Genomic DNA, 13,561 nt, shown 5'->3' on the forward strand with positions numbered 1-13,561 from the left:
CAGCTTGAGATCCACCCTTGTCTTCCTGAGCCAGTAAAATGGAAAAACACATGATTACACACACACCTCTCTCCTGCCCTCCCTCTCTTCCTACTTTTACACAAACTAGATCATATCCCTATTGATTTTCAACCTTTTTCTTTTTCCCCTCTTAGTGATATATCTTTGGCATCAGTGTGTACAGATCTACTTAAGTTCTTTTAGTGGCCACTTGGTATACTAATTATTTGATTTGTCTCCAAATGATGGACTCTAGCTCTCTCCCTCTCCCTTTCCATCTTTCCTTCTCTCTCTTTTGGATATTACTAAACTATCATGAGTGTCCTTCCACATAACTTTTTGCACTTTATTTGAGGTAACTGTTGTAGGAGGTCATGGAGATGATGTGACTGCTGGTTGAGAAGTCAATTGAGTTGGGTCCAGGCAAGTGGAGACTCCTCACCACCTCCTCTGTCCCTGGAAGGTAAATTCAGCCCACCTTTCCCCATAGTGGGAGCCATTGCAAGGACATAGGCTTGGATGGTACACATGATTGAACCCAGTCAGGGCCTCTGTATACACTTTTAAAGTTCTGGTAGGCCACCAGAGACAAGTCTCTTATGTAAGTTCCCTTGCTTAGTAAACCTGCCCCCTCACAATCTGGAATGTTCTGCCTCCTTTCTTTGGTCTCTCTTTGCCCTCCTTGTATGGAGGCCAGTTTGTGAACCAACAGTAACCCTAGGATAAATTCCTGCAAGTAGAATTGCTATAGCAAAAGGTATATGCGTTTTTAATAAAGTGTAAATATTGACAAGTTGTCATCCAAAATGTTTGTATCCACTTGAAATAACTCACAAGTCATTTACCCAGATTCTCTCAAACACAAGGTATTATCATATTCTTTACATCTTTGCCAACCTGATATATTAAAAAGAAACCTGATTTATTTTAAAATTTGCCTTACTCTAATAATGACTACAAATCCCTTTATATTATGTTTGTACTTACTTAGTACTGCAATTAAAATATTCTGTCTTGTTGGTAAAGACGATTTTCTATTCAGTATATTCAGCAAATATTTAGTAAACATCCATTATGTGTCTAGTTGATTAGACTGAATTAGACTGAAAACAACGTAAGCAACAACAATGCTTGGTACCAGAGAATGTGGCAGAAAATATACACAATAAAAATGTTAATGGCAAAAGATTTTCCCATGGTATAACTAGTTTTGAGTGATACTGGCTCCTGATGAATGGCATGAATTAGCTACAAAATGTACCCATATGTAATTGAATAAATTGAGGTGTTAGCCAGAGTTATTCCATATTTTCTGCTTGAAAACTGGATAATATCAGCCAGAAATCAAATTTGGTTTTGGCATAATTAATAATGATCTGTTCTCTCTAGAAGTATGGTAATTAGAAATCTGGCTCAATAACTCTTTAATGTCATCACTGGTTTGTGACAGAATACCATGACTCTGGCATTAAGAATGGCACTTCCTCATTTGCTATGGGACAAGGCAGCTAAGACAGGTGTTTGTTCTGGAGTTGAAGAAGGAGCTATGCCATAGCTTTCTTTTATGATGTAGTTTTAGGTTGAAATCTGAGCTGTCTAGAGACAATTTCAACCCTGATCATCACAGAGCTGTTAAAAATACAGATTTTATAAAAGTTTGATAACAGTAGATTTATGCTAGGCTTTCACATTTTGGTTCATGGACAAGCTGATGATAGATGGGGGAAAAAAGCTACAAAAATTTACCGTGTTCCAAAATGCTTCCTAAAGTGTGTTAAGCTAAAAAAAAAAAAAAAAAAAAAAAAAAAAAAAAAAAGTGTTCCATACTCAACAAAACTCTAGGATAGTTGTTTAAAAAAGTGAAAGAGGTTTCTTTATTACAAGATCTCAGTCTTTATTTGTTTTTAATGTTTATAAATAAATAATGTTAATAAATAAATAATTTATTTTGAGAGAGAGAGTGAGCGAGCACATGTGAGCCAGGAAGGGGCAGAGAGAGAGAGAGAGAGCGAGAAAGAATACCAAGCAGGCTCCATGCTGTCAGCACAGAACCAGATGCAGGGCTCAAACCCGCGAACTGTGAGATCATGACCGAAATCAAGAGTCTAAATTTAAACTGACTGAGCCACCTAGGCACCCCAAGATCTCAGTCTTTAATACAACAATGTGACAGGGACCCAGTTTTCAGTCTTACCCTAATTCATTTGATGGGCTCCCTATTTCCTGTGTGAATGTATGCTGTTTTTCAGACACCCAGGGTCCACTTTTTGTTCTCAAATCTGGTGGATTGTGATAATGGGTCCCTCCCTACCCCAGCTACAAGTTAGGACAACTGGAAGCTGGAATCTGAACTGGGAGTATCAAAGAACAATAGATTGGGGTCCACCAAAACAGCAGTGAAAGACATCCTATCATGATATTTCTGCCCCGATGTGATCCTGTTATCATGGTGTCTGTGCCCTTTGGGAACTAACTACTCTAACTCTTGCAGATTTCCAAGCCTGCTTGTATGTATTGGCTGCCCATAGATTCTTAGCATGGTTATCTTCCCATCAAATACCTTTTTGCTTAAATTCATTGGAGTAGTTTTTTGTCACTTTGCAATGAAAAGATCCATACTTTTTCTTTCTTTCTTTAGCTTATCTCTTATAATTTCACTAAATTGAAACAGAGACAATGTCTATTTATTGACAACTGAAAGCCCTACACCAATTACATTGCTTAACACATTCTAAGAGTTCAAAAAAAATTCTTGAACAAATGACTAGCCTTTCAAAGAACGGCTTTTGGGAAGTATTGTTTTAAGCTATTTTCTTTATGAGGGAAAAGATCATATATAATGGTATCCAACAGAGAAATACCTATTTGCTCTTCTAGTAACAGAGTATACTGGAATACACATTTGTGTTGAGTTTTGATCACTGTCTAACTATGGAGTCGTCCAACATTTTAGATAAATAAAGGCTTTTTAATTTAAAAAACCTATACTTTAAATCAATCTTAAGGAGTCACTTAGGGGGAAAAACACCCTCTCTGAACTAGACATTTTAGTAGATATTTAACATATATTTTCTTAGTTCCTCAATATCCATGTATCAGTCAGCAATATTTATTGAGCCCCTAGTATGTGACTGGCATTGTGCTAGTGGGTAGGACTACCTATCACAAACAATACAGACCCAGCTTGAGTAGTAAGAAACCTTACATAGTCACACAGATGGTGACTTGGTGGCATAAAGATTTTTGTTTTCTGTGTAATTGCAGTTATATTCTTTGTTCTACTTAACCATTTTAAATAAATACCTTCTATTTATTCCAAACAGTTAATCTAATCAACAGACGGGTTTAAATACTTTTTTAATTTATTTTGAGAGGGAGAGAGAGAGAGAGAAAGAGAGAGAGAGAGAGAAAGAGAGAGAGAGAGAGAGCGCGCACAAGTTGGATAGGGGCAGAAAGGGGAGAGAGAAAGAATCCCAAGCAGGGTTCACACCATCAGCACAGAGCCCGGTGTGTGGCTCAAACCCATGAACTATGAGATCATGACCTGAGCCGTAACCAGTAATTGGACGCTTAATGGCTGAGCCACCCAGGAGCTCTTAGATGGTTTTAAAATTTTAAGTGCATTCAACTTAATAACAAATATTTTATGAATCTTAAAGAAGTGTTTATTGACACCAGTCATAGTCAGTATTTTGGGTTCAAACATGCTTTCACATTTATTCTTCTGGTATGAAATCACACCCCATGAAAAATAACAAATGCATATGAAAAATTCTAGAGAATAGCACTGCACCTAGTGTTTGTAGTCTGTCGTTTGTCATTCTTCCCAGCTTCTATCCTGGGGTCCAAGACTGCTAGATAAGTAGGCCTCCAGTGCCCTAGAGTCCGGGAATGATGGACTGGAAGCCAGAGAGTCAGGCCCCAAGGTATGGGGCAGGGGTAGCAAACAGCCCCATAAAACCTGTGGGTCTGAAAGTGAAAAAATTGCCGAACCTCAAAAATTGTTTTGAGGCTAATGGAAATGTTAAGGACACCTACAAGTAGATCAAGGCACTGTTCCTTGCTCAAGTGTAGAACACAAACCTGCCAGAGAGGAGGCTTAACCATTCTGTGAAATTCCATCTTTGTGGTAGGTTAAACCCTGAACTTTAAACAAAGCACAATTTACCCCAATTTAGTTTCATTTTTCTTATACCTGATGGCTTAACTCTGCATCGGACCAAGGTTTTCATTGCAAAAGTGGAATATGGAATATTTTTACCTATTAAAGTTGTGCACTTTGCTTCAGTGTGTGCTGTAAGCATGTTATACATAGGAATGACATCAATGACCCGCAAGTGGCACAAGAGTGGGCCAAGCCCTTAAGTTTAACAGAGGTTGTTGTCTGTTTACGGTGTTAATGCTGAATTAGCTGTAACCAAAATACCCTTCCTCATTTCTCAGGTTCAGGGCTCCCATCCAACCTTAAAGTTACCGTGAAGTCTTTCCCAACATTACCATAAAGCCATAGAGGGGTGGTTAGGAATAGTGGCGATGTGAACTTTTCAAGTCAGTAGTGTCAGGGAAGCAGAGGGACAGGGCTTGAGGTCACACCGTCTGTTCCCGCCAGTTGCTCTCCAGCCATGGGAAGGGATTCTGGGAGCTGGTAGGTTGGGTTCTCGGGTATCGGTCACCACAGCTTCGGGCGCAGGCCGACTGTAGTTCTGACTCAGCGGCCCACAGCGCAGGTGCCAAAGAGCACGAAGTCGGGCTGCGCGGAGAAGGGGGACTTCCGGGGAGAGCGGGAGCGCGCGCTGGCTCGCCGTCGGGAGCGGGGGTGGGGGGTGGGGAAAGCGCGGCGTGCGCGCCTCCCCGGCGGCTGGTGTGGGAGGAGGGGAGCGTGCGCGCGGGATGGCCGGCGCAGAGGGAGGGGGCGGGCGTGCGCGCTGGCTCGCCTGAGGCGGGAGGGGGCGGAGCCGCATCACGGTCTGAACCCGCCCCGGGGTCCGCCAAGGTGCGTCTCCAGGCAGACGCGATCGCCTGGGGCAGAGCGAGCCGGGACGCGCCGCCTGCGGTGCTGGCTGCTGCTTTTTATTTACTAGCAAACACTGTTTCCCCGCGGGAGAGTCCGGGAGCGCGCGGGCACACACATACACACACACACACACACACACACACACGCTCACTCACTGAACACACGCGCTCGCGCACACACATATACATACGCGCTAGCGCTCTTGTCTTCACAACTGCATCCCCAAACCGACAGTGCGAAGCTACTGCGGTTTCTCTTAACCTCAGCATCGTGGGGGAGAAGCAGAGCCGTTGTGCATCAGGGAGCGCCCGGTGCCTGCGCTGCCGCCTCGGGTACATACATAACCCAGCAGACCGCTCACCCCATCGGGTAAGCCAGTCTCTCCTTGTAACCTGTTCGGGGTAGGTGCCTGTGGCCCGGAGGGAGGGGGTGGGAGGCCGCTGGTGCGCCAGTGGGGGCGAGACAGGAGTTAAAATTTCAGGGGTATGCGGCCGGTGCAGCTCTACCAGCGTCGTCTAGCGGGAGCAATTACTACTCCCGTTACTTATTCTACCAACCGTGGAGTTGCTCCCCCGCCTTCTCCCCTTCCCCCAGCCCGAGACGTACTGTGCTCTTTGGTTGCCAAGGAGACTTGCTTAAACATCAGCCTTGGGCCGTCTATTGAAAGAAATAGTTTTTTAAAAAAATGATGTTGTTATTTATTACGTTCAAAAAAAATAAAATACACGCTGAGGGCCATGTGGTGATTTGGCAACCGTTAATATGTATTCTGGGCATGGTTTCATTCAACTTCAAGGAAAGCGGTAATGCGCTATATGGTATGCTTCAAAACGGATTCGTCAGACGGGGTTTTCAACGGATTGTGTCTTGAATCATAAAGTACTCCAATTTTGGAGATCTTATAAAGAACAATGAGTCCAGTGAAAATCCCCTTTCCCTTCTAATTCCACATTATATCCTGCAGTTCACTCAGGCATGATTATCTTCATATTAAAAGTAAAAGAGGAATTAATTGTGGTTCCTCCCACAAGGGTGGTCTATTGCAAATGGACCAGAACAGGAATACATAAGTGAATTCCTAATGTAAGGAGAGAGCATTCACGACAGAAATCTTTGCTAACATTTCTGTGGGCACTGCAACATTATTTAAGTGCAGTTGTCTGCACCTCTGCCCATTTGTGAGAAGATTCTGACTTATTTCAAGGCTCTTATGTTTTTGTTTTGTTTTGTTTTGTTTTACATATATCTATATGTTGATAGATATAGGTGTAGAATTTGTGCCATGGCTTATTACTGCAGATTCTAAGGTTTTGGAGTTTCTATTGAAATGTTGAGAGGAGGGAGGCACAGAGAGAGCCTCATAGATCCTTTTGTGTTTTTTGTTTTGTTTTGTTTTTTGTTTTGTTTTGTTTTGTTTTCCCGTTGGACCAGATCATTTACCAGAGCACTGGGTGAGGCCCAGGGAGGAGATCAATGCTCATATCTCACAGGAACCCCTAATGATGGGGCTGTGAGTTTTACTTTGAGGCCTCAGGTGCCTAGTGGGTGAACTTACAACAGCCCTTGAAGGGATCAGCAATCCAGTAATTACACTTTGCACTAATTTCATACCTTCATTACAAACAGAAAGGACCTAGTAAAGATCCACTGACATTTGGTAATACATGTTGTTTTTCTTTGATATTTGTTCATCTTCTTACCTTTTATTAAATGAGGCAAGGAAATATATCAAATTCTTTTTATTTAGATATTAAACTGTGTCATACAGAGTAGCAATATGAGGAACAAGGAAGCCAGTAACAGCTGAGGTAAGTAGAGGGGATTTATACAAGTGACAGGGGACTGGGAAATGAATAAAGATGACAAATATTTTATATTACAGTTTACGAAGTACTTTTCCACTCTTCTTTTTTATTCCCCACAACAACCTGATGAGGTCAAGGGATTAGCTTCAGGTTAAATAAAACTGAAGGGACCCAAGACTCAGAGCTTGTGGAAGGTCACAGAGCTAGTGAATGGGGAAGCCCTTTTTGGATCCAGGTTCTTTGCTTTAAAAAAAAAAAACAAAAAAACCTGGGTCTGCATTTCCAGTGCACAGGTAAGATAAAGGAGTGGAGCAGGCCCAGCGGTCCTGCCATGTGGGAGGGGGGGTTGTGGATTGTGGCCTGTGGAACATGAAAACCACTATTAAAAGGGCAGCTCCAACGTGCCTGTAGCTGATTGTTGCCACCCTGGTTGTAAAACAAGGGAATCAGAAGCTTACATGTTTTTATGTGAAGTGTCCTTAATTTTATAAACTGTAAGGACCACACTAAAAATGTATTTGGGCCACATGTGGCCTGTGGCCTGCCAGTTGCAATCTATAGCTACTGAGCTCTCATTCAGTTCTTAACTATTTTTCTCTTATAGAATACTGATGTGAGCAAATACATCTATCACTGTAAGAGTGATTAGGAGTTTTCTGGTTTTGATAGTAAGTCTAAAAAACGTGCCATATCCTTTCTTCAATAAACAGGTCCAAGTTTGTTTTTTAGAGTTCCTCAGTCTCTCTCTTATACCTCAGAGAAAATAAAAGAAAATGAAGTGCTCCAAAAGAGGATTTTTTTTTTAAACTGGTGAAACAAAAGCATTTATAATTTAAAACTTCTTGTGTTCCTGGGTTAATTTTTTTTTTTTCTGGGCACATACAATAAAGTATAGAAAAAGTAAATCAGGTACCTGACATTGTAGGTAGAGGTAGAATAAAAAGTTGGTCAGAAAAAGGAGCATCCTGGGGCGCCTGGGTGGCTCAGTTGGTTAAGCGTCCAACTTCAGCTCAGGTCATGATCTTGTGGTTTGTGAGTTCCAGCCGCACATCGGCCTCTGTGCTGACAGCTTAGAGCCTAGAGCCTGCTTCAGAGTCTGTCTCCCCCTGTCTCTGCCCCTCTTTTGCTTAAGCTTTGTCTCTCTCTCTCTCTCTCTCTCTCTCTCTCTCTCTCTCAGATGTAAATAAACATTAAAAAAGAAAAAAAGAAAAGAAAAAGGAGCATCCTGAGCCTTTCAGTGAAAACCTGTTATTAAGGCTTTAGGTAATTTGCTAAAAACCCACCACAGAATACTGCAGTATTCCAAAGGGGGGGGGGGGTGGAATACCATAAACGGGAACTCCCAAAGGATATTCACTCCTAGCACACTGACATAAAAAATATTGTTTACTTCTTAAATAACAGCATCTTGTAATAAAGCAAATACCTTTTGAAAAGCTGCCATTTTCTTATGTTTCTACTGATACTACAGAGATGTCAGTGGATTTCACTGAAGCAGACCTGGTGGGGTCAGAAAGTAGTTATTTATGTCATTTCTTTTGTGGATCCAAAAAGATGTAGTTAAAAAAAAAAGCGAAGATTTGAACAGTGGCTTCTAAGAGTTCTCTTATTTTAAAATCTCCCTCTAGAAGGATGCTTTCATAGGAAATGCATTTCAGTTTTCAATTCCTGGAAGTATGTTGCACCTCTAGTAAAGAGCTATGGAAATGTTGGTTAATACTAACATAACTAAGTCTTAGCTTGGCCCTGTGGGGAGAACAGCTCTGCCCTCAAGGAATCAGAGCAAACAAACTTACTGTTACTGGTAGCTTCCACTTTTACGGCTTCTTTCATGTTTTCCGTGTTTGGAAGACTACTATCTATATTGTCTCCCTAACGTCCTTGTAAAGTAGGGATTTTATTTCCATTGTATAGATAGAGAATCAGAGACTGTGGGAAGTTAAACCAGACCCATGAAAGACAGCTTCCAACCTCAGTAGCCCTCCTCACTTCACACCTCTCCTTCTCTGCTGATTACCTAAGGGAAGTTATAGACATGTACGTAATTGTGATTTTCAGGCAGTTGTGTGTTAAATGCTAAGATCCAGATATCAGATTCTGTAGAAGTCCAGATACAGGAAAAAAATTAGAAAGTACTCTGATTGTAGAGGTCAGATTATTCCTGTGTAGGAGGAGGATTAGTGCTGAACCTTGATGGCTGGGTCTGATTCTAGTAAATGAAGATCCCGTCAGTGATGGAAAGGAAGCGACAGTCAGTTGGAAATGTGAGTTGAGAGGATGATGCTCATGATATCTAATATTGATGAGCTCATCATTGTTGCTGAAGGGATGACACAAGCTGTGTGGTCAGAAATATGGTCTTCAAGATGGAGTGCAGCAAGAACATGGAAGTAGGGGTATGTGGCAGGGGGTGGAGGAAGACAGGGTGGTGAAGGAGACTAGCAGAGAGTTGTAGACATGGGGGAGAATCTGGAGACGATAGTACTGATTCTTCTTAAAGACTGACATAGGGCAAGGGACGAACCAAGTATTAAATTCTCTATGCAGAGTCCGGCAAACAGTAAATACTCATTAACTATTATGGTGTGCCTGTATTCTTAAAAAAATTTTTTTTTAATTTTATTCTAGAGAGGGGGAACACAAGCAGGGGAGAGGGACAAAGGGAGAGAGAGAAAGACAGAGAGAATCCCAAGCAGGCCTCTCGCTTAGCACAGAGCCTGACGCCAGGCTAGATACCCTGGGATTGTGACCTGAGCCAAAATCAAAGCTCAACTGACTGAGCCACCCAGGTGCCCCAGTGTGTCCGTATTCGTAACATCCAGCATCTGGCACCTGACTTCCTCTCATGATACCGCTTTTATGTAGAAAGTGTACACAGATATTTTACATGAATTCAGTTGGAGTTGGGCAAGTATCTGGAGTTTCAAGTATGGGCAGGAGATTGTGCAAATTAGATGAGAGAAGACCATGTCAGTGGAGACATTTTCTCTTAGCAGGGCCATAGATTTAGAGGTCAAGGAGGCTCTTGCAGATGCAGATTGTGATGTTGGATACACCTTTGATGAAGTCTCATATCTATGGGGCAAGTGAGGAGAAATTTAAGCTGCTTGCTAGCTCTTTGAAAATAGACACTCAAACCCAGGGTGACAAATAAATGTACTCTGTTCTTGGTCTTGCTTAGGTCAGTATTTTTGTTACCTGAATGAAGATATGAAAAAAAAATGTGACAAGCAAGCAGAAAGATTTGTATTCAAGTACTAGATCTGCAGTGAGTGGGTAGGATGGTGGGCACAAGGTAACGGGAGGAAATAAAATAGAAACGTGTCATAGCTAGCCAGAGTCTAGCACTGAGGACACTTGGCACGATAGGAGTTTGCTTTAAAGTTGGGGGGATTTAACTCCCATCAAGTATGATGATTTGCTCTTCACGGATATATGTGGAAAGTAATGGACACTATTCAGAGCCAATGATGTGAGGAGTCCCCCTTTCTTATTTAGTCTTTTGGTGACAGTGACTGTAGACCAGTGGAGAGAATCTCTGTGTTAGGTAGCACCTTACTCCCCTTTCCTTGTCCTTATATAATTGGCTGATGTTATTTTGGAATTTCTTCCAGAGTGGAGACTAGAATTTGTGAATTTACCTTAGAACGTCTTACTTCCCCTCTTACTGGGGGTTAATAGATGGAATTTCTTTTGTTCACCATCTCCTGGTCCTGTCACGTCTAAGTCTAAGTGGGTCCTTCAATTCCCATCGCCTTCTTGCTGAGATCTTTCCTAGGCTGAGGAAGTGCTGAACTTCATGAGTTTTTTTTTTTGTTCTTGCCTTGTTTCAGATGCACACTGCAATGCATTAATGCATTTAATTGAATTCGATTTAGACATACAGCACAATAAACTTTGGTGAGATTTTTAAAAGAACTATATGTAAAAACGGTTTTGTAAACTTGCTTTGGAGTCAGATTAGTTCCGCATAAAGCGAAACCACAGAAAACTGTAAGTTTGTCTAAATTAGTTCTGTAAGGTTGAAATTACCGACCTGATAAGATGATTTTTAAATGAAGAAGGAAAATCTTTGGCAGTTTTCTTAGACTCTTGACTTTCTCATACATGTTTATTTGAGGCATAATATATTCCTCTCTTCATGCCAGATGAGCCAGTTCCAGCTACTTAGAAACAGGGCTCCAGGGCTCCCCCACTCCCCACCACCACTTCCTCCCCCAAACCCGCAACCGGTTTGGCATACAGGATATGGATCGAATAACTAGTCCCATCCTGGCTGAGTGCTTCAGTGGGAACACATTCAGTGCTAATGGGACAGACTCCAGGAGCAGTGGAGGAGGCATTTTGCAATTTTTTATGACATAAGTTCTGGTACTTCATTTAAATCATCACTTAGAAGCCTTGTTATTTGTGAGTTCTAGTTCTTCACTTGTATGTGCAGGGGAGCACGGCTCAGCCTGCAGAACATGAGCCTGGGCACCCAGATTTGAATCCTAAATCTGACACTTCCTGGCTCTGTTGTCTACAGTCTGGCTACATATGCCCTCCAGGTCCCATTTTCCTCATCTGTAACATGGGACTTCTATTACCTAGACTGTAGGGCTATTCTGAGATTAAATAAAATATGCATGCAGCGCAATACCTGGTGCATAATACGATCTTGGTGCTTCCTAATTCCCCCTGCCTCTCCGTACTGCCCCACCTTTGCCTTCCCCCAAATGAGGGTAGGATACACTTAAGTTTCATGTACCATATAAAATGTCTTAACCTGGTCTGCCAGCCTTACGAAGGAGCTAGCCTCTTAGTGTAATGGAGTTTTGAGTGAGTGGTGAGCTGCTTGGGTGGGCCCCCAAGGGAGAGAGACCTGTGTCTTGGTGTCTTTCCTGTCTGGCAAGCTATCTTCCCCTGTTTTCTACTCATCCTCGAGGCTCAGCCTGGCCACAGGAAAAAGGAGGGAGGGTCCCTTTCCTCCTGCCTAGGCAGCTCACCGAGGGCTCTATAATCGGGTTTCCTCAGGGGTCCCCTTGTGCCCCCTGTGGAATTAATAATAGCATCCGGGACCTGGTCGGTACAGACCTCCTAGCCTTTCTGTGAGGTCACGGTATGGTTGCCTACATTCTTCTAGACAACTAGGGGTTTCCCTTCATGGGGAATTATGTAAATTTTATGAAAAGGTCAAGAGCTCACCAGGCTCAAAGAAAAAACTCCTCAAATTCACTTTCAACTCAGATAGGATTAAAGGCTTCCCAAAGAGAATACTTTCTAGTCAAGTCGTTTTTTTCCTTTGTTCTCTGTACCACTATCCGCCCTTCCCCCACTCCCACCAAGCAACAACTCCTCCTCACAAACGGTAATTTTTCTACTTTTTCACATCATCTAGTTCTCTGACTACCTAGGGGTACAGGTGAGGTCAGCGTGTCCGGACTTTTTTCAGGGTCACCCCCCATAGCTCGTGGTCTTGGGGGTAGTCCAGACAGCAGTGGGGCCTTCAAGCAGTACGTTGCACTGGTGACTTTTGTGGCAGTGATAACAAAAGTCACTTACGAGAAGGTAACCTGAACAGTAAACTTTAGGAATCCATATGCCAAGCTAAATTTTGATTTTATCCTATCGTCAATCACAAAGCACATCTTTTCAGAAAAGACTATTTCATGTGCTACGTGTGCTCTGGTGTGTTATGTATGGATGTACTTATTTCAGCGTTTAACTGTGTTGCAATTTAATAATTAAGATGTATTTTTAGGAATTGGTTAGTAATATTAATTTACATACCTAAAATAAAAAAGGCTTAGGGAATTGCTAATGCTAAATTTGTGATCGATTGTCAAGGATAGAATATCATTTACCCGTTTCTTTGATCACTGTGGGTCTGGAAGAGAACATAGTAAAATTAAATTCAAAAAGGTTTGATGGGAAGTGGGTATTAATTACAGTGAAGTGTGGATTCTACAATGAAAAATACAGTAACCAAGATGGCATCAGTGCCAGATCTTGTGTTTGCGTTGAATTCACAAACCAGCAAAGTTAGAAAATTATATTACTAAGAAAAACATGTCTCCTTTAAATATGAAGGTATTTTCAACCACTCTCCAAGCAATAGCTATGGTTATTACTTTAGAAATTTAGGTTCATAATTGAGGTAGATATCTGAATGGAAGAGATTTATTTTGGTAGAGTCCCTCTTTGACTTGCTTCCTCATCTGCTCTGTTTGACATTCCCCGAAAGGAGGCATTTTTTTAATGCTGTCTGTGATAGGCAGTAGTGTAGATATAATCCAATAACCCTTCGGCTTCGAAGAGTCACTAGTCTTTCCCAGACTGATGATGTCCACGAGCTGATATGGCTGATTGGTTTTTCAAGAATTCAAAGCCTAAAGAAATATGGAATGAAGGTTTTGGTTCTTTCTTCTATGAAAACATTAATTACCTACAATCTGATTTAATTTGGGCATAGCTTATCTTCTTTGGCTTTGGGTCAAAGCTATTTATCATTTCTTGAAGGTATTTAATATCACCTACAGATAGAGTTTCCTAATTGATCAAACGTCATTTGAGAAACTCATGCACAGCCCCTTAGGCCTTTCTACACAGCATTTAATTAGACTTTTTATTGAAATCCTAATTTGTGAATCTTAGTGTCATCTGTAGGGTTTTATGATAAATTTCCCTTCTCTGACCTTGTAATCTTTTACAAAGTTGTCCATTTTTGATTTCTGTGTTTCATGGTGTTCAATTAGTGTTG

At 41.7% G+C, this 13,561-nt stretch overlaps 1 protein-coding gene across 13 annotated transcripts in view; it reads left to right on the plus strand.

The window, feature by feature from the left end:
- The first annotated feature begins 4,985 nt into the window (after window positions 1-4,985).
- KLHL32 (kelch like family member 32) overlaps window positions 4,986-13,561 on the plus strand; it is a 247,118-nt gene continuing 238,542 nt past the window's right edge. For 10 of the 13 annotated variants that reach the window (XM_047859200.1, XM_047859204.1, XM_047859196.1 and 7 more), the window contains exons 1-2: window positions 4,986-5,383; window positions 6,762-6,822. The gene's annotated coding sequence lies outside the window, so the exon portion shown is untranslated. Of the gene's footprint in view, window positions 5,384-6,761; window positions 6,823-10,754; window positions 10,813-13,561 lie in introns of those variants that run through there. The other 3 variants (XM_047859197.1, XM_047859201.1, XM_047859198.1) reach the window with 2 other exon arrangements.

This window comes from Prionailurus viverrinus, chromosome B2 (assembly GCF_022837055.1).
Source record: "Prionailurus viverrinus isolate Anna chromosome B2, UM_Priviv_1.0, whole genome shotgun sequence".
Classification (NCBI taxonomy): Eukaryota; Metazoa; Chordata; class Mammalia; order Carnivora; family Felidae; genus Prionailurus; species Prionailurus viverrinus.